Source organism: Citrus clementina, unplaced genomic scaffold (assembly GCF_000493195.1).
Source record: "Citrus clementina cultivar Clemenules unplaced genomic scaffold, Citrus_clementina_v1.0 scaffold_5, whole genome shotgun sequence".
NCBI classification, from domain to species: domain Eukaryota; kingdom Viridiplantae; phylum Streptophyta; class Magnoliopsida; order Sapindales; family Rutaceae; genus Citrus; species Citrus x clementina.
This window is the reverse complement of record NW_006262201.1, coordinates 3,646,898-3,672,184: the sequence shown is the minus strand read 5'-3', so window position 1 is coordinate 3,672,184 and position 25,287 is coordinate 3,646,898. Positions and strand designations below refer to the sequence as shown.

Below are 25,287 nucleotides of genomic sequence, written 5' to 3'. Positions count from 1 at the left end.
ATTAAAAAGAAAAAGTAGTTGACAAATTTTTCTAATTAGAACATTTTTCTTTATTTTAACTAAAAACTACAAAAAAGAGAGAGAATATTTTAAAATATTTATATAGTGTACTGCCAATTTGTGAGTTTGACATGGATTTATATTTTAAGCTTGATCTGAATGCAAAAAACTAAAAATACTAATGTGCAATTTTTTTTTTCAAGATAAACCTAATCTTGCCAATAAATTGATCCTTATTTTAAATATAGATTGAATCATTCATCTGAAATGGTTCTAAATCAATACAATGTTTTTAATTTCTCTACGTAATGATTTATTTAGTTAACTATTTTTTAAAATTTGGCTCCGGTAATTCTAATTGTAAATGATACTTGTAATATTTAAACATAGGCTTTCAGCCAAATGGAAAAGCTCTGATCTCAAGTACCAATAAGGGAGTGACACCTGGCCTAGACGGGCAAGATTGGTCATCTCCTCGACCGTTGAGAACAGAAGAAATCCCCCAAATTGGCAATGATTTTAGACTTGCTGCTCCTAATGCCATTGAAGCTGGTAAAATATATAAATATGCGTGTGCTTTGATTACTGTTTTACTCTGTTTTGATGCAATAAATTGTTTTTATGCTACAAAGAAATACTGTATATTGCTTGAAATCCTTATTTTAACAAACGAGCTATACATATTTTAATTCGAAAGTGTAGTTTTCCAAAAGAAAGTGTTTGTTTGAACTTGGATACAATTTTGTAGGTTTTGATGGTTAGGAAATTGAGTTTCCTTCCAAAATCACTCCAAGCAATTTATCAAGTAAAAAATCAATAGAAAAATTAAATTGAGAATAATATCAATCCCACACACACAAGATTTAAGTGGAAAACTCAAAATTAGGAGAAAAACCACGGCCATTGTCAAAAGACAGCCAGAGAAAAATATTGACTATGGGAAAATTATTATAACCACACTCTCAGAAATAATTTCTCTCACCCAAGTCCCAAATACACCCAAACTCTCAAATCACTAAACTCTTTAAAAGCATTCTCTAAATGAAGAAGAGAAACTAAGAATTGGATATAGAAAAGAGGAGGAGCATCCTCCTTTTATAGCTAAACTTGGCTACTGTGTATTTTATTATTTATTTTTATTTTATTATTGTCCTTCATGCGGCCCGCCTCTTTTTCTTCTGTTTCTTCTTCTTTTTTTCTTCCTTCTTTTACGTTTTCGGCGGGGCACAAACAGTGCCTACCGCTTTACCTTTTTGACATTCTCTCACTTGAAGATTTGATTGAGAACCAATCAATCTCCACACCATCCTTATTGCCTTCACCTATAGTCATAATCCTCAACATTTGAACCAATGACTCCCGCCGTATGAAAGCAATACTCTAACCACTGAGTTCCTCAACATAAAGAATTATTATACTCCACCGTAAAGACTATACCACTTAGAATTAATTATCAATTCTAAGAATTTTACATCGGCACATGTCGAAATATCCTGCTGAAATTTATGGTGCAACTTTCATGTTAGCTTTCCTGAATGTTCGTCAGCCATCGACATAAATTCCACCACACACCCTGCATCAATGCCAACCATGCCTCGTGTGCAAATCTTGTGGACCCGCTAACAGTAACACATCCCCTTTCATGGCACTAGTGGTATACCATGAGGATGCTGTCATCATCCGTTTTACAAGGGACCATCGTCTCCCACGATGATGAGAGACTTACCACTAGCAATGCTATCAGTATCTGATTTGGAGCCACTTGCTGATCCTACTCCATTTCTCCTATGATAATCTTTTTTTAGATGCCCCGATTGTCCACACCCCCAGCAAACTTCATTTTTCTTAGAATTATTTTTCTTCCAATTCCCCACAATTGCCAAAGTCGAGACATCTATTGTTTCAGTACTTTCACTACTCAGTCTTCTTTCTTCTGAGAGTAAAGTACTAGTAACTTCTTCAAGATCTACCGTCTCTTTCCCATACATCAAAGTAGGTAACATGTGTTTGTAAGAAGTTGGAAGTGACCACAACAATCTAAGTGCCTTATCCTCGTCTTCAATTTTAACTCCAATGGTTTCTAGTTCTGACACAATACCATTGAGAACACTGAGGTGATCGAAAATTTTTATACCTTCAACCATTCGCAGTGTGTGAATTCGCTCCTTCGGGTACAATCGATTTGAGATGCTCTGTCTGATACAACTTTTCTAGCTTCTCCCAAAGTTCTTTAGCTGTAGGAAATTTTCCGACATTTGCAAGAACATTCTTTGCTAGACACAGTCGTATGGCGCTTGCAACTCTATCATCCAACTCTTGCCAATCTTCATCGCTTATACTAGCTTTTCTAGAGTTACTACTGGAAGCAGGGGATGACTTCTCCTTTAATGCTTTGTGTAACCCAGATTGAATCAACACATCCTTGACTTGAATTTGCCACAAGCCAAAGTTAATTTTTCCATCAAATGTTTCTATTTCAAATTTCACTGGACTTGAAATTTCAATCCTGACATATTTGCTTTGTAGATCAGCCTTTAGTCTTCACCACGGACTATTTGAATTGGCTCCCACTGCTTCATGTGAACATTATTGTCTATATGAATAGTGCCCAACACCAAAACTTCAATCCATGGCTCTAATACCACAGTTAGGAAATTGAACTTCCTCCCAAAATCACTTCAAGCAATTTATCAAGCAACAAATTAATAAAAAAATAAAATTGAGAATAATATCAATCCCACACACAAGATTTAAATGAAAGACTCTAAATCCGGAGAAAAATCACGGGTAATGTCAAAAGACAACTAGAGAAAAATATTCACTATGGGTGTGTTTGGTGCACCGCACTGGACTGTATTATATTGTGTTGGACTGTATTGTATTAGAATGGTATGTATTAAATTGGTCTGTTGTATAAATTATAAAATGTTTGGTGCTGAGCTGTACTGTATTATTATCAATTATCCTGTGTTTGGCATATAACATGTACTGGATTGTCTTAATGTTTGTTAAAAAGTAAATAATTAACCTTGTTATATTAAGTATCATAATCCTTGTTATATAAAGAAAATACTCATATACAAATTTAATATTTTTTTATTTGTTTCTAGATCTATGTAACTATAAGTTTCAATAAATTTCGGCACAAAATTTTGAGCTACATATTAAATCATTACCATAATTCTTAACTTAAAATATTAACAAAACATTTTAAATTTAAATTGACAAATAAACAAATCACAAAGTATCACATAAATATAATGTCACAACACTGAAATAAAATTCCTAAAGAAAAATATATTATCCATGGTTTCCAAGCCATTCATTATACATTACATCTGCTAAATCATTTCTCCACCCAGTCCATTGATCTGAAGCTTCAAGAGTGGTTATGTTATTTGCATCTTATACTTCATTATTGTCGATCTCAAGTAATTCATGCTCTAATGGATCTACTGACATTTCTCTCCTAATTAAATTATGCAATAAACAGCAAGCAGTAATAATATGGCACTGTGTTTTGATTGGATAAAAAGATGGACTTCGTAATATAGCCCATCGCATTTTGAGTAAGCTAAAACATCATTCTACAACGTTTCTTGCAGAAGAATGTTTCATGTTAAAAAAACTCTTCTTTGTTTTGAGGAGCACACCCATCTCTCCATTCTGATAAGTGATATCGTGTTCCCCTATAAGGTGCAAGAAATCCTTCAGCATTTGAATATCTGGCATCTACGAGATAGTAGTAACCTAATCATTTTACATAAATATTAGTTAAAAAATATAGCTTATGGATAATTTGAATAAAATAAAAAAATAAAATAAAAAGTTAATCATAAGTCATACCTGTTGGAACTCTTAAACCAGTTGGTTTGCTTATGGCATCACGAAGTATTCTAGAGTCAGATGCTGACTCTTCCCATCCAGGCATCACGAAAATAAATTTCATGTCTCGCGAACAAACTCCCAAAACATTAGTCGCAATCTCACCCTTTCTTGTTCGATATCTTGGTTTATCATTTTCTGGCACACGTACTCTTATATAAGTTCCATCTAATGCTCCCAAGCAATTCTACATACATTAAAAAGTAAAATAATATATAGATAATAAGCTTTTGCACTTTTATGGTTAATTAAAAAAATGTAGTATAAATAGTTAAATACCTTGAACCACTTCCACCTCCCATCAGTATAATTTTCTGGCACAGGTTTCGGTGCTCTTAGTAAGAGACTTTGTAACCGTAAGACTCCTTTTAACACTGAGTTGAAGTATCTACTAACAGTTTCACCGGATCGGAAAAACCTACTACTAATTGTGCGATTCTTAACATGGTGAGATAGAATGTGCAAAAACATGCAAACTTGCTCTTCAACAGTCACCAAACCATCAGCCTTTGCCTTTCCTCTGGATCGAAATAACTCACATAATAAACCAAATGTTCGTCTATCCATTCTTAGTTGATGCACACATTGTAAGTCACCATTGCCTATTATGCTATCTAGGTAATGCAACCGACTAGCATGGTTTATGAATGATTGACTACGAATCATTTTCCTTTCATTGCGTTTCTTAATCAACTCCAACAAGGACAAATATATCATTATGGATAAGAACACTAATTGTAGGTGCCAGTTGGTCAATAATCTGTAAAGGGCAAATTTTCTTCTTCTTTCCATATCTAAAAACAAATAGATAATTAAAAAAACATCAATTACTAACAAATCCTAAAACATGAAAAAAAAACTATTTACAGAATCTCAGCTCTTTTCCCAATTGTTAGATAAGAGCATTAGTGCTAGAACTCACGAGAAATAAAACATAAATATCAAATCAGAACTTCCAAATATCGTAAATAGAAACAAAAACAAAAACAAGTAGATATTGAGACTTTTGTACCCAATAATAAATTAATTACATCTTTATTACCTTGGGCATTTCCCAATAATAACATAACGAAATCAATGAACAAATGTCAACTATTTCACTTTTTCCGAATGACTAATGCATGATATTTATTATGTATCTAAACAAAATCTGAGCAAAACATACCTAGCAAATGAAGGAGAACCCAGAAAACTTTTGAAAGTTTTTATAGGAACTTGGGAGCAAGACCAAGTTTCCTTTGAAATTAATATGGATCTAGTTAATATTTGAATGGTTAATAAAGATTTGTTAAAGTTAAGTGTTGAAATTACCTGCATCAAAAGGATTTGGTAAAAAGTTGTTCGTATGGTTTTCAGAAGTGAAGAAGAAGATGATATGGGTTATGGACTTTTGGGTTCTTTTACTTTTTCTTTTTACTTTATTGACCAAGCTAATAAAGACCTGGGGGTTGGTACGGGTCTTTATTGCACACCCAAATATGTATTAATTTTACTTTTTTATACAGTACATACCAGTTGAATAATTTTACCAAACGTGGGTTAAAAAAATAAGTGCAATACATACCCGCTTAATACATGCTGCCAAACATACCCTATGTGGAAAATTATTACAACCACACTCTCAAAAATAATTTCTCTCACCCAAACCCCAAATACACCCAAACTCTTAAATCACTAAACTCTTTAAAAGCACTCTCTAAATGAAGAAGAGAAACTGATAATTGGATAAGAAAAGAGGAGGAGCATCCTCCTTTTATAGCTAAACTTGGCTACTGTACAGTTTATTATTTTATTATTTTCCTTCACGCGGCCCGCCTCTTTTTCTTTTGTTTCTTCTTCTTTTTTTCTTTCTCTTCTTCTCTTTTTTCTTCTTTCTTTTACGTTTTCGGTGGGCCACAAACAGTGCCCACCGCTTTACCTTTTTGACATTGATGGGGTTGAAATTCATGGAGCAAATGGATACTTGATTGATCAATTCATGAAAGATCAAGTAAATGACAGGACAGATCAATACGGCGGAAGCCTTGAAAACCGATGCCGATTCGCCCTGGAAGTTGTTGAAGCTGTTGTTAATGAAATCGGAGCTGAAAGAGTTGGCATGAGACTATCACCTTATGCTGATTACATGGAAGCAGGAGACTCAAATCCTGAAGCACTTGGCCTGTAATGGCCAAAGCACTTAACAAATTTAAGCTTCTTTATCTGCACGTAATCGAGCCGCGGATGATTAAACTCAATGATAAGTACGAAACCACACACAGTTTGTTGCGCATGAGAAGCGCTTTTGTGGGCACTTTAATTTCTGTTGGAGGATACACTAGAGATGATGGGAACATAGCAGTTGCCAAGAATTGCACGGATTTGGTTGCTTTTGGCTAATCCGCCTTTGCCGAAGCGCCTTTAGCTAATGTTAGAGTTGGCATAAAATATGTTTTGCCGAAGCGCTTTTAGAATTGCACCTTTGAATGAATACAATCGAAGCACGTTTTACCTTCCTGATCCTGTTGTTGGGTATACGGATTATCCATTCCTAGAAATTCCTTCTTGAATGCACGATTGTGGTACTGTTAGTGGGTTTTCGCAAGTCCTTTTGGCAAAATGATCATTGTGGGTAATTTATTGGTTCAAAATTATGACAAATAATTGTTTGATTAAGCACAAGAATTTCAATTTTTTATTTTTATTTTCATATATAAATAAATAAATAAGTTTGATTAAGCATATATAAGTTGCTTCAAATAAGGCACTTGCAATATTGAGCAATTAAGATATCAATTTGACTTGTTTGTTTCTTTTGGAAAGTTTCCCCTTTTTCTCCGCTTTTTTCATGCAAAAGGATCATGTGGTGTTTCTTATGGGTTATATGACACGTTAATTTGTCAACTTAGAAGTTTGTGATTATAATAATACTCAAAACAATAATATGTACTTTTTTTTCTTTTATGAGATAATCTTGGTCTTTATTGGCCGCTGTACAGATTGATACAAAAGAATGGCGGCAAGGTGTGCTAGATTTCGTCAACAATGCCTTGACTGCAAAGATTGATAAGTTTAAAAGATTATGATGAGCCTAAATAAATGCCATTATGAAATTCATATATGAGGAGTATCTTATTATCATTATAAAATGTATATAAGGGAAGTAGCGTTTTAATGATACTTTCCTCCCCTCTTTGTTGGGAATAGAGGATAACACTCCGGGGACAATGGCCTGAGCACTGATGCAAACTGTCCATCATTAGATTGCTCTTTTGGTTATATATGTATGTTATAAGGGCCGGCGCCTTTGATGGGCAAGAAGCCAAAAAATTAATTGGATTGGCTCATCGTGCTCCTCTTATATCATCCACTTTCTTGTATAGATTAGCTTTTGAGGTCCACTCAGTAAGATTATAACCACTAATTGTAAAGACAAGCTTAAAGAGGATGTCTTTTATAAGATCTTATGCTTTCAAGGACAATCACGGTGCTGCTGATTGCGTTTCTAATTTGGTGTGACATAGTGATCGCTATTTTTGGTGGCAGAATCTTCCTATATTTTCCATTAAGAAAAAAAAAAAAATTCCTCGAACAAGTTTATTTTTCTTGATATTAAAGGTTCAATTCTTGTGGCTGCTTCATATTGTATCTTGTCTTTTTCGATGTGGTTAGCTTCTTCCTAATTTCTAGCTCTATACGTATTTTACAGGATAAGACTCATTATATCCGTTTGGTGTATTGTTATTTTCTGCATTTTTATTTTAGATTACAAATTTAATCAAGACAAATTATACAACCTGTACATGACTGCAATTATCAATTTATTATCACTATGGCCTTTTACGTTATTGTTTTACTTTTTCATTTTGTACTTTAAATTCCTCATATGCATCAGATTTAGTTTTATATTTGTTTCAACTTCAAATCCAGCGTTAGGCCTCGACCACAACCGTTTACGGGCTGGACTTTTAAAACATCTTGGATCAAAAGCCTCTGGCATTTGCAAGTGGGAATTGCCTGGGACTTGCAAAGCTTAATCTATAATTGTTGGTATCACCAGTTCTTTATTCTAACTCACTTGAGTACTTCTTGATATTGCCTGGGACTTGCAAAGCTTAATCTATAATTGTTGGTATCACCAATTCTTTATTCTAACTCACTTGAGTACTTCTTGATACAAAAAATTGGCCACACAACAAGGGTTGAGAAAGAGTTATTTTATTTGGAAAATTGACTGTAAAAGAGCTTGATATCCTCGGGATTACTATTGTTGAGAGCGATGATCTTAGTAATCGGAATCTTGCAAAATAATAACCCATTGTAATTAAGACATATTATTAGATGTGCGTTCCTCGACTCAGGGGCCTAGTATTTGTCATCGGGTCGGGTTAGGTGAAAATATGATATAATAATAGTCCCTAATTTACTGCATTCATGAGTTTATGAGTAAATGTTGTGAAACGATATAGTTCATATTATGTTAATTTTTCCTGTCATCCCTTGTTGAATGTTGTCAGGATGTCTCTAATGTCTTTAGAAAAACTTGATTAACAAGTAAATCTCAAATGTCAAGAGGAAATCTTGGTTAATGCAGTTGATGAAGGATCTACACCAACCAGTAGACTATATAGGACCATTGTATTGCAATAATCAATTGGCAATTAACTTGGGGGAAAATCCAGTTTTTTTGTGCAAGAACTAACATGTGGAGGTGCACTATCATTTCATCAGGAAAAAGGTCTTGCAAAATGAAGTTGAAACGCGATACATACGTCAAGATGAACAGTCAAATTGCGGACTTATTTACAAAAGGTCTCAGTACCCGAGAAGTTTGAAGAGTTTTGCCAGTAGCTTTATATGGATCAAAGCATGAATGTCGATGTTGAGGGGGAGTATTAAAAGTCCAACACCAATTTTATGATCCAATCCAACTTCATTTGTCCAAACCTGTAACGCCCACTTTTATTTATTTATTTATTTATTTTTCCTCTTTTACCCTTATTAAATTGAGTAGGATAATTATTATTGAGTGTTTGTGTGCGAGTAAAATTTATCAAATTGCTTTAAATAAGTTACATGAGTTATTAGTTTTTTTAAAAATATTTATTAATTTTTAACTATTTAAGAGGAAGCCATTTTTTTAAGAAGCCATCTTTTATTTTCTATACCGTTACAAACCCTAGAAAGAAAAGAAAGAAACATAAGTCTTTGGAGAAGGAAAAGAAGGTTTTATAACTTCTTTTCTTAGTGTTTGCCTTAAGGTATTGAGTATTTCTTTGACTTATATGATTTATTTTTATGAATTGTTTGCCTTTAATTACTTGTACTGTGATTTGGGTAATATATGTGTGTTTGTAATGGTGTGATGATATGAACAGTCTCTATTCTTTATTTAGAATCACGTGAATATGCTTACATATCATGGAACTAGACATCCTAAGCTTTCCATTGATAGGTTCTGTGTTGAAAACCTCACTTTGGGAAAATTTTCCATAAGGTTACACATCCTTCAAAAATTATGGCGATTTTTGTATCAACAGGTCTATGTCTAATATGATTGCGTGTCTAATTTCGTAATTTCATTCAGTATGGTTAAATTATTAAAAATCGTAACATGCGGCTGTTGCAGATCTAAAAACTGTTTTCCAAAATTTCAGAAGCTGAAACATGTAACTGTTGGGCTAATTTATGAATATTACATGCCATTTTAGGATTTTATAATGAAATTTCAATATTTCCTCTATCTTTAAAAACTGGAATCACGATTTTTGGGCGTGTAAAATAAAAGATGTGAATTTTTGAAATTCTGTTTTCAAATCTGGAATTTTCTGGACGGGTTAAATCTTCTTGAAAATAAAACGTTTTAAAATAGTTTAAGGAGTCCAAAAATTATGAATTTTAATTACATGCTTTCTGAATGGGTCTTCTGTAATTAAAAAAAATAAACATATTATTTCGAGTACTAAAGAATATTTTATGAATTGCTTAAGTGGTAAAGGTCTGTTTTGGTCAATGCTGGACAGTTTTGTTACTTTGGTGAAAGGTCAATATTCTGACTCGATTTTGACTTGTGCTGATTTTTGTGAAATATTGTATGCAATGCTATGCATGTTCACAGTGCCTCTGTAAATTTGCATGGTTTTCCGACATGTGTATAGGTTATTAAAAATCAGCATGTGCAGGATACTCATAAGTATAGGATACATCTAGAATATGTATAAGTATTAAGCTAGTATAAGTGCCTATGATTTAAGGATGATTGAGATTATATTTAAGGTTAGAGATTATATTGATATGAATATTTTTATGATGATTATAGGAGGTGGGTGAGCTCGTTGGTTGTTCTCGAGGTATTGAATTGATTGCTATGGATCGAGGTAAGTAGATTAATGCATGATGCGCTTTATAATGAATGCAATTTATGTTTAAATGAAAATTTTTACAAAATTGATTTCTAAAATATTTAAATGAATTTTGTAAAATAAAAGCACTTTAAAATGAATTTATAAAAATGTGTTTTAAAATTAATTTTTCTTAAGAAATTAGTTTTCTTAAACAAAGTGTTTTCTTAAAGAATTTCTGAAAGAATTAAATGATCAAAGAAAGGGTCTTAAATGTTTTAGAAGACTTTAAATGTTATTTATGAAAGGATGTAAGGTGGATTCAAAAATGTTTTGGCTCATAGTCCATAGTAATGTATATAATGCAAATGTTATGATGTTATGTAATGTTATGGCCAGCTTGCTAGTATGATGATGATCTTGTCCATAAGGATGTTACGAACAATGCGGGGTATAGTACCCTGAATGAGGAACAATGCGGGGTATAACACCCTAAATGATGAATGATGAATGATGAATGATGATGACTACGAGGCATGAGCTACCAAATGTTTATGTTGTAATGTTTTTATGAATGTTTTAATGTTTTTAATGCTTTTAATGCTTTTATATGAATCCACCCTTTATGCTAAATGAAGATGTTGTTATAAAATGTTTAAGGGTAAAATGACAAGGTTTTCAAATATCGTGCATGGATTTGTTTACCGAGTTGACGGCTCACCCCTCGTCTCCAATATTTTACAGATTGATTAGAGATGTGGCTTGGGTTCTTAGATGGAGAATTTTCTTAGTGGATCTTTAGAGTTGCTTTAAAGATTAAATTTGGCTAGACTTTTTATTTTGGATTAGAGACTTTTCTTTGGGGACTTTATTTCAGATGTTTTATGTAAGGATTCAGTTGGAGTATGAATAATGATTGTCTATCTTGAGATTTATTAATAAGAATAAATGATGTAAAGTTTCATTTCAATTTTACCCTTGTATTTTCATGGGTAATTTTTGGGGTGTTATAAAACCTAAGTTTAAAGCTCAATACATGGAAGATTTAAGAATAGTGTAGAGAATGCAAGATATTTCTAAGTTAAAAATATTTAATGGTGGTAGAAATATCTAAGTTTAAATTTTTCTTGAATATTTAGAGATATTTGTAAAATGTGGTTGTTAAATTTTTGTAATTTAATATTTGTATGGTTTATATTAGTTCTAAGTTACTATAAATATCCTTAAACTCTTTGTTGTAGGTATTAAGAGCATCTCCAAAAGACTTTTTATATTTTACTCTTCAAATATCAATTTGCTTAATGATATGGCAAATAAGTGAATAGAAAAATACAATCTCCTCCAAAAGACTCATTAAATAAGAATAAGTTAACATTATTTTAATCAAATCTTTCCACTATTAAATTGAATTGCTGTTATGTTTTTGAAAGGAAACATAAATGATAATTATTGCAGTCTTATCTTTTCAATAAATAATAATAAAATATTAATAGAAGAGGGAGAAATTCATTCGGCAATATTAAAGAGTAAGAAATAAATCTTATTTGAAGAATCTAAATTAACGTGTCTTTTGAAGTGTTTAATATTGATATAACTCTTCAAATAAGATGTAGAATTTTACTTGAAGAGGTTTTTGGAGATGCTCTAAGTGAAAAGTAAAAAATTAGAAGAGAGAAAGAAGAGTGAGCCGTTGTAATGTTTCTGGTAAAATATCAATAAAATCCTTTAGTTTAGCAAGATTCTTCTATTTTTAAATTGTTTCAGTTTGTTCAGTTCAGTCCTTAGTTTCTCGACACTCCACTGCATTAATTCTTATGTTGGATAAATTATAGCACGGATTCCACATAAAATTAATTAAATTTTTCTCAGACAACTATAAGTTTGATCAAAACTTTGAACTAAGAGGTGCCTTAAACTTTCAGCAGCAAGATAGCATATCCAAGTAACAATGTCACTCACCAAACTTTATTATTTTAAATATGAAAGAAAGACTTTAATACAACATCGTTCATGAAGAATCCACATTAGGATTGTGACTCACATTACTAAACATACAAGAAGTACTAAATCTTAACACGTCGAAAGATCCCGGATCCATACGTCGATTGATACGTTTGAACAGACAATGGCAGCTGTAGTAATACATATATGGTCACAGGGAGAGACGCCAGGATAGGAACTGTAACGGCTAACCATTTCGATCTATCATGGAGAACAATTGAAAAAGTTGCCACAAAAGATATCATCATGTTCACGATAGAGAGGAAGAGAGAAGCAAGAACTATTATTAATTTTTTTGGCAGTGACTCGAGGAAATCTTCTTCTGCATACCGCACAGTTTGGATAGATAAGAACACCAAAAGTGAAGTAGAAGAGAAAATAAACCCTAGTGCATATGAGATAGCAAACACCATGAATAATTTGTCTCTCAAGATCTCTCAAGAAAATTGGGATGCCACTTTCATTGTTGCCTCCAGGCACGGTATAAGCTGCCGCAAACATTATAGTAGCAATGAGAGCAGTGACAACCATGCAAGGATTTGATGTATCCTTCATCTATTTCTCTGAATTCTTTAGCAAGTCTTTGTGTTGATTGGTGAATATATCCCGAGCTGTTTTCCATCTATGTTTTGCGCTTCCTTAAGAAAATGGTGCACCAATTTCTCTACCTCCTACAAGAACATCTATCAAAATTGTTAAGGCATAATATTACTAATTGGAAGAGTAAGCAGCAGGGATAATTTATGTGGTTTAAGAGGGGTTAAAATCTTGAACCACTGCACCTCCCTTTGCATTTGTAGAGCTACACCAGGCACAATTCTTAGATGAGCGGGAGGTGCTAACTTTGCTGCCAAATGCAAGATAGTGTCCTCAGTAGATTCATCAATTAGTTGGGGAGATGTGAACTTATTATATACGACCATATTATGCATAAGATTCAAAATCTTTTCTTGTCCATGTTGAACAGTAACTTTCAGTATGGTTTGTATATGGGAACATTTGAAGACACATCTTTACGATTTTAACAATGCCAGAGCTTGCTGCAGCAGTTATGGTGTTTGACTGGAAAGATACATAATCCTTTACATTATAAACATTTGAAAATGCTTTAAAAGCTTGTTTGGTCAATTCAAGGGCCAATTTATGTGTCAATTTTGCATCCTGAACCTGCTTGATACCAGGCGCTGCAAATAAAACAAACAATGCATAATGCATAATAAATTACATTATCAAGTTGCCCATGAAAGAATTTTGGAGATCACATAGAGAGAGAATTTGTAACTGTTTCATTCATGCTTCTTTGTATATCTTGCTGGTATTTATAGCTGCTCAACTCAGCATCCAAGTAATATTTCCAGTTATACTAATAACAAACTCAAAACTAAATGTAAATTTTATACTTTGAACTCAGCTTTTCATTAATAACTAATTTATTACATCATATAACAATTGAGGAATCTCTGTGTAGCTATTTTGCCATCTAGAATCTTCTTGCTTTGTGCGTGTGACTTTTAGCTCATCAGTCTTGTAAGCAACTACCTTGGTTTACAAGTAGGCTCCAGCTGGTACTCCCCCATGAGTTGATCTAAGTTCAGCTTCATCCATAATTTCAGCATCCCTTCTCAAACTTAAATCTCTAGCAGAGACTTTAAGTTTGTTTCTGAAGAAGCTAAATTGGAAATAAGTAATTAGCTTAGTTAAAACATCAACAATTTGATCATTGCTTGATGCAAATGCAATTTCAACTTCTTTCTTTTCAACTTTATCTCTGAAAAAATGAATGTCCATTTCTATGTGCTTAGTTTTGGAATGAAGAACTGAGTTTGTGGCAATTGTAGTTTCACTTGTATTGTCACTTAACAACAAAGGTGTGCAGCTGAGGTTTACACCTAGTTCTTTAAGAACTGAACATATCTATGTTATCTTTGCACAAGCCAATGCCATAGCCCTGTATTTGGACTCTGCTGATGATTTAGATACCACACTCTATTTATTTGAACTCCAGCTAATTAGATTATCACACAGTAACCTCTAGTAGATCTTTTATCATCAGGATCACTCCCTCAATTAGCATTTGAATAGACTATTAGATCAAGGGAATCAAACTTCTTGAAACTTAGTCCGTAGTCAATTGTTTCTTTTAGATATCTCGATACTCGCTTGCAAGCTATTCAATGCGGCTATAAAGGATTTGCCATAAACTAACTTAATTTGTTTACTACATGTGCAATCTCTGGTCTAGTTAGCATAGCATACTGCAACCCTTCAATAGCTCTTCTATATTGAGTTGGGCATTTCTTTCCCATGTATTTGCTTAACTTTTCAGTTGTTGCAAGTGGAGTGTTTGCTCCATTACAGTTCTTTAAATCAAATTTGGTAAGTAATTCCTTTAAGTATTTAGCCTGAGACAGTACTAGAGTATTTTGATTTTTTGTAACTTTAATGCCAAGAAAGAAATTAAGTTGCCTTAAATTCTTAAGAGCAAAGGTATTTCCTAAGTTGTGAATGAGTTGTTCAATCTCAACATGATTACTCCCAGTGACTATAATATCATCAACATAGACTAGTAAGATGATTAGATCATTCCTATTTTGTTTGAAATATAAGGATGTGTTTAATTTAGCTCAACAGAACTGCCATGATTCAAGAACTAATTTCAGTTTGTCAAACTAAGCTCTAGGTGCTTGTTTTAAGCCATAGAGAGCTTTCTTCAATTTACAAACATGCTTTGGGTGATCTGAATTCACAAATCCTTCTGGCTGAGGCATATATACAATTTCAGTCAGCTCTCCATTTAGGAATGCATTATTAATATCATTCTGTCTCAACCTTCAGCTATTCATAATAGCAAGACTCAATACAATCCTTACAATTGCTGCCTTTACTACATGGTTGAATGTTTCCTGATAATCTACCCTTTGCTACTAGTCTGTCTTTATATTTATTTATTGATCCATCAAAGTTTTGTTTTACCCTAAAAATCCATTTGTTTCCCACAAGTTTTATATTTTGCTCCGGGGAACTAAGCACTAAGTCTGGTTTTTCATCAGAGCATTAAACTCATCCTGCATTGCTAGTTTCTAGCTTTGATAATTTAAAGCTTCAACAACACTTGAGGGTGTATCTAGTGACAAGACTTTTTCTGTATTGTAGACTTTAGTTTTAAAAATTCCAGCTTTGACTCTAGTTATCATAGGATGTGAAGGTTTAGATCAGGATTTTGGTTTTGAAGTTCATTGTTTTAAGGTTTAATTCAATGGTTTGAAGAATTTTGAGTTTCAGAGTGTGTATTTGAAACATTATTGGGCACTGGAATAATATGATCATGTTGTTGTCAGAACCTTGATCATTAGAAGGAGTAATTTCTTGGATTAGATTATCAGATAAGTTTGAACCAGATGCTGTTACCTCATTGCTATAACTCTAAGAAGGAGAAGACATTGTGATGAATTTATAGACGATTGGGCTAGTTTGGAGCTCATAAATTTTGGATTTGTTTGAAAAGGGAAAGAGCTTTCATTGAAGTTAACATATGTTGCAATATATATTCTTCCATTTGAATTTCGACACATGTAACCTTTATATGTATGGCTAAAACCTAGATTTACACATTTAGAAGTATGAAAATCAAATTTATGATTGTTGTAAGGTCTTAAGAAAGGATAACGCTCACAACCAAAAATTTTGATAAAGGAATAATTTGGTTTCTTTGAGTAAAAGGCTTCAAATGGTGTTTTATTATTTAAAAATTAAAACAGGAGTACTGATTCTGTTTATGAGGTAGGTGGCATTTGAGAAAGCTTCCCACCAGAATTTGAGAGGTATGTCAGCTTGAACAAGAAGTATTAGGCCAGTTTCTATAAGATGTCTGTGTTTTCTTTCAGCCTTTCCATTTTATTGGTGTGTATATGGGCAAGAGTATCTTAATGATATCCCATCATGTTTAAGGTATGACTCAAACACTTTGTATTCTCCTCCCATATCGCATTGTAAGGCTTTGATTTTTAATTCTAGGCTTTTTTCAATCTAGTTTTTGAAGGTAATGAATGCTGTGAGTGCTTATGATTTGTATTAATCCATAAATTCATGTGTAACTTGTTTTGTCATCAATGATGGAGTTTTGTAATAAGAGATTTGATGACTATTATACCGAGGATGGGATTGTAAGACACAAAATAGTGAGATATATACCCTCAATAGAGTGGTTTAGCTGAAAGGATGAATAGAACGTTGATTGATAAGGTGAGACGCACGCTTGTTCATTCAAAGTTATCAATAACATTATGGGCAGAAGTCTTATCTACAGTTTATATAGAGTGAATAAAAGCCCCTCATGTAGAATTTATTTTAAAACACTCATTGTACTCGAGTTTGGCAAACCAACAGACTATTCTGGTTTGAGGGTCTTTGGTTTGCCTTCATATGCACACATTAAGCAAGGAAAGCGAGAACTTAGGGCCTTAAAATGTGTATTTCTTGGCTATTTTGATAGGGTGAAGGGGTAAAAACTCTAGTACATGAGTCTGAGATGCTTTAAAACTTAACTCATTGTAAACCTAATATCTCACAACCCAATGTGAGAGATCAAAAGATTCATTTTGGGGTGGAGTTGTCAACTTCTAATACAAAGAAGAAACCAAGAGCTGAATCTGAATTAGGATTTAATATGGACATTTTTAAATCAGAAGATGAGCAAGCAGGTGATCAAGAAATCAGAGATTATCAATTGGTGAGAGATAGAGAGAAAAAGGGTAATAAGATGACCCATGAGGTATGCATATACAAATCTGATTGCATTTGTATTTAAAGTAGCACATGAAGTTGAAAGTGATGAACTAAAGAGTTACTCAGAGGCGGCTAAAAGTGATAGGTCATAAAAATAGAAGGAAGTTATGGATGAAGAAATGTTGTCATTGATCAAAAACCATACTTGGGATCCAATAAAGAGGCTTGCAAACAAGAAAGTAGTATGGTGTAAGTGGATTCACAATGTTAAAGAAGGAATATCAAGTGTTGAACCAAAAAGATTTAAAGTCAGGCTTTTTGTTAAAGGCTTTACTCAAAAGAAGAGGATTGATTTCACACAGGTGTTAAGATTATTTAGTCTATAGTTTATCTTTTTTTTTTTTTATCATGACATATTAATAATCGAAATTCAATTTCATGTTGCTCAATTTTTGCACTCATAATCACAATAGTTTCCATCACAACTTTTAATATACTAGGTGGCAGAGACATATATAGCAAAAGAATACCCAATTTCCTGGATCAATCATCTTCTATGATTTTTTCCATTTTAGATATGCTTCCAATAAGCTATTTCTTGGTCATTTTTTGTTGAAGGATGAAGCTCAAATCTGGGTTTATGTTCAAGACTGACAAGTCGGTTACATTCTCTAGACGCGTATGACATGCCATTCGTAGAGCCCCGGAGGGACGTGTGACATTTATGTATTGTCCGCTGGGAGATTAAGTGATACATGTGATTATGGACCAAAACAAAACCTGTTGGCTAATACGTTGTGAAGCTGGCTCTGGCCTCTGCTGCGGGTCGATAGCTAGATTTGCCTGCCGTTTTGCGTAATATAATGGATGAGGCCTTGACACGTGTCCATCAACGGGTTCATATGGCTGTTAAGGTCGTTATATGTACGGGAAGCTTCTGGGTTTTGATAAGAAACCCAGAAATACATGAGCTAGCTGTTAAGGGGCATTTCTAGATGAACATCTCTCTGCATATAAGGCATCATGAGTGGTTATTGTAATCTGGTGATTCTGTCACACGCTCTCTGCAACATTGTATCTTGAAAAACCCAAATTAGTGAAATCTTGCTTCTCTTTTCACAATGGATGTAGGTTTGCCTGAAGCCAAACCACTATAAATCTCTACTGTTAAAATGTGTAATTTTGTTTCTGTTCTTGTTGTTTTGGTTACCGTTCTTGAATCATTAAGAGTCAATTGCATTAAGGTTGATCTTTATAGATGTAATTCTGAGATTTAAGTGCTTGGAAGTGGATCTTGGGGGATTACTTGGTTATTTGCTGAGTTTAAATTCAATATTTTTCATGACGATTGTTCTATAATCCTTGTTAAGTGTTTAGAACTTTTTATTTGAACCTGTAATTAAAATTAGTCACTAGTCCAGCAGGTGAAAAACAGAGCCTTAAATGAGGTTTTTTGATTCTATTTTGATCTAAGCCTCATTTTGTACGATCCTTGTTTCTCCGTAACCTTCTTGAGTGCTTTAGGATTTTGTTCTTGGTTTTTGTTTACAAAAAGCCATTGTTGAGACTGGTTCCTATTGAGGAAATAGGCACCATTAGCCACCTTAAGACCAAGGATTTTGAGCATCCCAGACAGGTTGGGAGCCCAAAAATTTTCATCGCAACTTTTAATTGCCAGTTGATAGAAATCAAATGAAGATCATAGGAATAAATATTGTTCCTAAAGGGAAAGGCCTGATTGGAATCAGATTAATATATCCTTCTCACTCAAACAAATATGGTCAAAGATCAATTATTGTCTAAATGAGATCAAAAAAGAAAACGAAAAAAACAGAACAAATTTTCTAAGGTTCAGTTCCTCAATCGAGCCAGCCTCAGAATGGACTTTTACAAACCAAATTCAAGTACACAGCTCAAAACACTCAAAAATGATTATAGAAAAAGCATCAGGAAAAATCAACAAGAAATGAATTAGTTACACAGCGGGACAATAACCCAATTTAGTCAGCTTTTATGACCGTGTTTTTTAGTTACCTTTAGCAACCAAGTCGCAGCTAGCTAATTCTCTCCAACTGCTGTCTATGATGATGCCGCGGCCATAAGTAGATAACCACATATCAAGCAAAAGAGGAAACTGCAGGAATGCAAATAAGGTGACAGGGACACATCCAACAAGAGCAACTGGAATGATAACCAGATTCCATTTATGAGAAAGAGATATGTGAACAGTTGCACCAAAGGCTACCATCATGCTTGCAATAGAAAAGAACAAGGCGACGAGGCCAATAATTAACTTCCTTGGTAACGATACAAGAAAATCGTCTTCTGCGTAGCGTGAAGTGAGGATGCCCAAGAACATTAGAACTGAAGTAATGGAAGAAAAAAGCGCAAGCATATCTGAAATGGCAAAAATCATGAAAGATTTTTCATGTAAAAGATTTGGTATTCCTCTGCTGTCACTGCCACCAGGTACCGTGAAAGCTGCGGAAAACACTACAGTGATAATGAGTGCAGCTACAACTGAGCAAGATGAAGCTGTTTCCTTCATCCATTTTTCTCCTTCTTTGACTAAATCCTTGTGTTCTTGGGTAAAGACCTCTCTAGGAGTTTGGTTGGAACTATTTTCATCTCCTAGCCTGTGTGGATGGATAAGTTTTTCTACCGCCTGCAGAGAAGTCATAAACACGAGGACTAAAACTTTCTTTTAAGGTAGATTTCTAGGTGCAGAAAGGCCCAATGTACTTAATGGGAAGATGATAACTAAAGGCATTTGGACTAAGAAATTAGTCGGAAATTTTCATTTTGAAGAATTGTTTATGCGTTTTCACGCCTACATATGCCCTGCAAATGCCAAAGTGATAGAACGCTCACAGAAACAAGTTAAAAACGGCGCTGGTTTACCTTGTTTTTCAATTGTGTAAATCGGCACTGTTTCTTGACATCTTATTTTTGTCTATGTTTCTGTCAATTTTTTTTAGTCTTAATATAAATACTTATTTATCCTATTGTGCCACAAACATCAAATTGTGACTATTAAATATAAAAAGGTGTATTAAGTTGTCGGATGAGCAATCACACCTTGAACCATTGCAACTCCCGCTGCATCTGCAATGCTGCACCGGCCACTTCACTTGAAGGTACCAATTTTGCCGCTAAATGCAGAATGTTGTTGCCAGAATTGCCATCTGTAGAAAATAAATTTATTGTGTATTTTACACGATGTATTAGATTAAAAACTTTTTCACGACGATGTGAAACTGCAACATCAAATACGTTACGCCCATCCTTATTCAACAAATGTCCACTCCTGTTATAGGCCATGATAAATTCATTAATAAACTCGTGTATCCCTAATCTTGCAGCTGTGAACAATGCCGGCTTCAATTCTCTTCTGTGACAGTTCCAAATCACATTTTTACAGATAATTCTGACAATTTCAACTGTCTGCATATGCGTTAACTTTTGATCATGTATAGCTTTGATGCTAGGGGCTGCAATTGAATTCAATCAATAAAAAGGATATAAACAAATTAATTTCAAACAACTATATTTTAATTGAACACAGCCTCTCAAGACTTACCTAGGCGCATGAGGGCATTCCAGAGCATCCAATGCGATTGATGCCACATTGCACCTGCCATACATATAAACAAAGGAAATACCTTTCAATTCAGAATCATGTATTCAAGAAGACTTAGTATATAATAGTTTTACAGACCAAATGTCGTAGTGATTTGCTTAGCAGATCCAAAACGTGTGGATTTTTTTGAGTGGATTTTTGATGTCACGATAAGGTTCTCCATGTCTCCATCCACATTTTGATTATCGTTGGTCTGAATGGAAGAAACAAATTCCTTTTCCACAGGAATGCCTGCAAATTTATTTACTTGGTTTTGTTAGGCCACACAAATAAACACTCTTATATATACACACATCTATATGGGGTCATCTTCCAATTAGTGCTTCCTCATTTTATTAAAATGAGGGCTCCTTTATTGGAGGATCACTATATAGACGTGTGTGTGTGTGTGTGTTCGTAAAAGATTATTGACACCAACAATTGTAAATTAAGCGTTGCAGACGTCCAAGCCGACTCCCACTTGCAAACGCGTAAGGCTTTCTAGCCAACGTGTTTAGAACAATTCTCCGAGAGTCGATGCTGTCACGGCCAATCGTTGGATGACGCTTCAATAAATCTAAAGCTACATCTGATTCATTAACAAAGTCAGAGTGGTGGCTATGTATTTGATCTCTATACAATGCGAGCATCATACATAGACATATATAAACGAAAACAATAAAACTAAAGTATAACCAAGCAATCAACAGTACAAACAGGAATTTGGTTTAGAGGAGCACATTATACAAAAACGGCAAACAAGATTTAAGTGTGTATACTTAAACAATTCAATGTGAATTCAATAAAATTGCTAACACAATGGGATAACCGATTAAATTATTGCAGTGTTGGATAGCCAGGAAGAACAGGTCGTTCTGCTCGATATCATCAAGAGTTCTTAACCATTGAGTGATAATTAAGGGGTTCAGCTTCAAAGAATTTTGCCCTCCCAATATTTTCTATCGGAGTTTCAGTAAGTTGGTTGTCTTATGAGTAATTTTCTTTTAAACAAAAGATTAATCATATTATTTATCTGGAATATTTATTTTATTAAAGAATGGGCACAAAGAATTTATTTGATTAATGTTCATGTGCATAGAGAATTTAAAAAATATGCTTCAGGGTAAAATTCTCAGGTGCAAGCCGTCTACTTTTATAATGTTGTAAATAACTTTCAGAACGTTATAAACTCCTCTTCCTTACAGAATTTCATGTGGACATTTTCACCACAGGAGGCCTCTGTATCAGAGTTGTCAAAAACATATGTTAATTATGAGTTATGGTTTAGCGTTAGCTAGCCTTGAGGTTTTAAAAGAAAAAAGTTGGTTCGACAAGCTTTACATGGACAGTATAACTTGAGAATTGGTTTATATGTGAATCATATGTGTTAGCTTGAAACGTTAAAGTTAATAATACTGACCGTATAAATTAGCGTCGATGAGACGTGAAAGCACCGTGGCACCATCCTTGCCGCTGTAGATGTCTACTCCATGAGTTACCTCTAGTAGATACTGAAACGTATCCTTATGACCCCCATACGCTGCCTTTTGAACCGGAAGAGTGTCTGCATGGCTCCTTATGTTCGTTAAATCCGGGTTATACTTCACTAGGACTTTTAAGGCCCTTAGATTGCCTTTTCCGGCACAAAGAAAAAGAGCTGTGTGCCCATGTCCATCTTGTCGTGCTAGTGTTTGTGGATCGACTTTTGACGCCAGCTTATCGAGGAGGCATGTGGCGTCATCAGACTCAACATCAACCAACGACTCCACAATCGCGTGAAATATTGTCTTTGAACGCGGTGCAAAAGTCTTGGCGGTCAAGGCATCGGGATCATTAGTGACGATATCTTCCACACCTCGCCAATCATTCTTCTCTATCATTCTGTATAGCGTCCAATAACGAGCATAATACTCATTCTCCTCTTGATCATCTGAGTTAATCATCATGAAAACAGAATCTATAAATTATATAATTGTTATTATTATTTTGAAAATTAATTAATAATACTGAAATTGAATCAGTAAATTAACAATTAATTAATCTCTTTACGTTAATTATTTATTTACCTATTGAACTCTGTGAATCTTCAGTTTGTTCAGTTATTTCCTCCTCTTGATCATCTGAGTTAATCATCATGAAAACAGAATCTATAAATTATATAATTGTTATTATTATTTTGAAAATTAATAATAATACTGAAATTGAATCAGTAAATTAACAATTAATTAATCTCTTTATGTTAATTATTTACTTACCTATTGAACTGTGTGAATCTTCAGTTTGTTTAGTTATTTTTGGCTCCGTCACAGTGATTTCACCTACATGAAAACAGAATCTATAAATTATATAATTGTTATTATTATTTTGAAAATTAATAATAATACTGAAATTGAATCACTCAAGGGTTAATTCTAGAGAGGCTAGTTAAAAGGGAATTTATCTTAGCATCACCTTTTTTTCATTACATGTATATTTAACCACTATAAAATTTTAACATGTACTTTGCCCCACATTTGTTTTAATCTTGTACCAATCAACCGCTTTGACACATAAAAATGATCATTTTATCCCTAAATGAATTAAAATTCCATTTTATTCTACAAAATTTTGAAAAATAATTAAATTAATTATAAGAATACCTCTAAATTTAATAAAATAAATAAATTTTAAATTCAATAGGTTAATTTTTTATAAATATAATTTCATGTAAAAATTATCGGGTTAATCTTTTGAAATCATAATTTCATTCCATTTGAATAGGAAAGTTTCTTAATATTAATTATAGGGAAGTTTAAAATAATTATAGGGAGTTTTTCTTTTCATGTTAATTTTTGTAAACTTCCCTATAATTAATTTAATTACAAAGATTAAATGAAATTAAAATTATATTTTGATATTTTTTTTGTTTTATCAAAGTTTGGGGTATTCTTATAACTATAATTTTATTTTTTTAATATTTTATAGAATAAACAGTGTTTTAATTTATTTACGGGTAAAATGGTTATTTTGAGAGTCAAACTGATTAATTAATACAAGTTTAGAAACATAGTGGTGTAAAGTATGTGTCCAAATATTATAGTAGTTAGATGTACATACGGTAAAACAAAGGTAGTGTAGAGATAATTTCTCCTAGTCAAAAAAATAATGCAAATTTTGTTTCCAAAAGAGATAGAGCTAAAAGGAAAAATAATTTGAACTCTAATATAATTTTTCTGTTAAAAAAACGTAAACACTTGCATTAAAATTTTTGTTTTTGTCCTTTAACTTCACCCCACTTTTTTAAAGTGAGGAGTTTCTTGTGAAATAATATACACACACCATTTCTGACTCGGGTGCGTTGCAGACTTTGAAATGTTAATAAGGACTAAACAACAGTAATAGTGATAATTCTTAACAACGGTCACTTGGAGAATATAGTTTTCAGATAGTTACGCTAGGTGGATCCACAAAAAATTATATGCATTCTACCAATAAACTCCACCTCAATCCCATCAAAAGCAAATCTTTTAGGTAAGTTTATCATTAATTCAAAATTTGGGGTAACCTTATTATTAGCTCAATTTTTATTTACTGCTGTGTGAGTTTGAGGAGGGGTTAGAGCGAGCTCAATATCATTAATTAACTATAGGCCTTCTAAAAACTCAATTAAATTCGCACTTTAATAAATTATGGGACCTTATTGGAAAATTTCTATATATTCACAAAATATTCAAGATTTTAAGCTTTAATTTTCATTATAAATAACGAATCAAAATGCAATCCATCAATTAAATTATGTAACACCAAAAGTACAATAAATCAATTCTACATATCTAATATTAGATACATGTAGAGTACTGATTTTCTTACTTGCAGTTGCAGAGGTTGGTTTGATCATTTGCTTCTCGCCTTGATGAACTGCTGGCTTCTTCCATGTTGGTGTTAAGAATTAAACTAAATTTTACTTTTCTGTGCCAGAAGCAAAAAAACAGATTTAACAATTCTTTTTTAGGGTTTATAATGAAACATCATTATGCTTCAACACCCATAGGCTAGAAGCACACAAATTCAAAAGTATTTCCTTTTTAATTGGCAAACGTAACAGTAAATACTAACTTTTAAAAATGGAAACGATATATATATGGCCCTTTAATTTTCCACAACTTTTGACACGATTTTGTGGCCTTTAGATTAATGGTTAGTTGATGATGGTCAAGATTAAATGAAGTTTATGAGCTAGATTCATGATGTTGAAGAGCGAGAAATTATATTAATTAATTACTTATAAGGTAAGGAGCATATATAAAAGACATTTATTAAGTATTATTAGGAAATTAGTCAGTCAAAAAATTATTTGAAATTATGAATGTAGAGAGTGGTTATGGGCTCAAATAACCTCACAAAAATACGCTATTTCACCCACTTTTTTTTTTCTTAAATCTTTATCTTTTATGGAGTATCAAATGTATTTACTTTGTATTTACCTTCAAACGCTACCTGAAAAATCTTGAATCTGATTCAACCAAAATTAAACAAGAAAATCAAATAATTAAAGACTTATACATAACAAAAAAATGTGTCAAGCTCTGTATGGATATTCTGAATATTCAAATCCGCATAAATTAAAATTCAACAATTGACTGAATAATACCAAATAAAATCGAATCGTAATTTAACAATCAACAATTCAACATGAATAACATAAAACAACATCTAAATCCACAATTTACCACAATAAATAAAACATAAAAAAATAAT

At 33.0% G+C, this 25,287-nt stretch overlaps 2 pseudogenes; one reads left to right on the top strand and one right to left on the bottom strand.

Annotated features, from left to right (window-relative positions):
- LOC112097780 overlaps window positions 1-25,287 on the top strand; it is a 60,380-nt pseudogene that overhangs the window by 3,337 nt on the left and 31,756 nt on the right.
- LOC18041701 lies at window positions 18,958-24,478 on the bottom strand (annotated as a pseudogene).